The following is an 818-nucleotide window of genomic DNA, read 5'->3' on the forward strand; positions in this document are numbered from 1 at the left end:
ATATATGCATATATATATATATATATTCAACACGCTTCTCTCAGTTTCCGTCAGTCAGATCCACTCACAAGGCTTTGGTAGAAAACACATGCAGGAGATGCCACAGAGTGGGACTGGCACGGGCATTATGTTGTTGGGAAGCAAGCTTCTTACCATAGAGCAACTCCTGCGTCTATAACCACTCCTACGCCTATAGCCACCCCGCGCCTATAGTCGCAACTGCGACTATAGACACTCCTGAGTCTATAACCACTCATGCACCTATAACCATTCCGTTTTCAAATTTTTGTAAGTTAAGTTGCTTTAATCTGATTTCTAGCGATGGTAAATGCTTAAACAATCTTCAGTCTACGGCATCAACCTGTAATTAAATGGAATCATTTGACCAGTATCAGGTGATCAGTATCGGTTCATCAGAAAGAGTTCTTCTGTTGATGAGAATGAATTGAGCAGTGTCGGTTGATGAGAATAAGATGATCAGTATCATATTTAAAATAGAAAACCAAACAGGAGTTGATGCTTACATCTTAAAATTTGAAAGTGTTAACGATGTTGCATAATCGTAGGGGTGCACGAAAAATTGTAATAGAGAACTAACAGGATATTTATGACTTTGAATCAAGTTCCTAAGTTTTATAAGTTTCTTTTTAAATGATCTCAATAGAACACGGTTTGGAGAATGTTTACATAGTTGGAGAGTATTAGCTATGTATGGAGGCCCAGCGCAAATGTCAGTTATAACTCTTGGCATGGAGCTAGTTAAGTTAGACACGGTCAGGACCAACCTTTGGTCCAACAATATCTGTTTTCTAAGTCAT

This window comes from Octopus bimaculoides, chromosome 3, assembly GCF_001194135.2.
Source record: "Octopus bimaculoides isolate UCB-OBI-ISO-001 chromosome 3, ASM119413v2, whole genome shotgun sequence".
Classification (NCBI taxonomy): domain Eukaryota; kingdom Metazoa; phylum Mollusca; class Cephalopoda; order Octopoda; family Octopodidae; genus Octopus; species Octopus bimaculoides.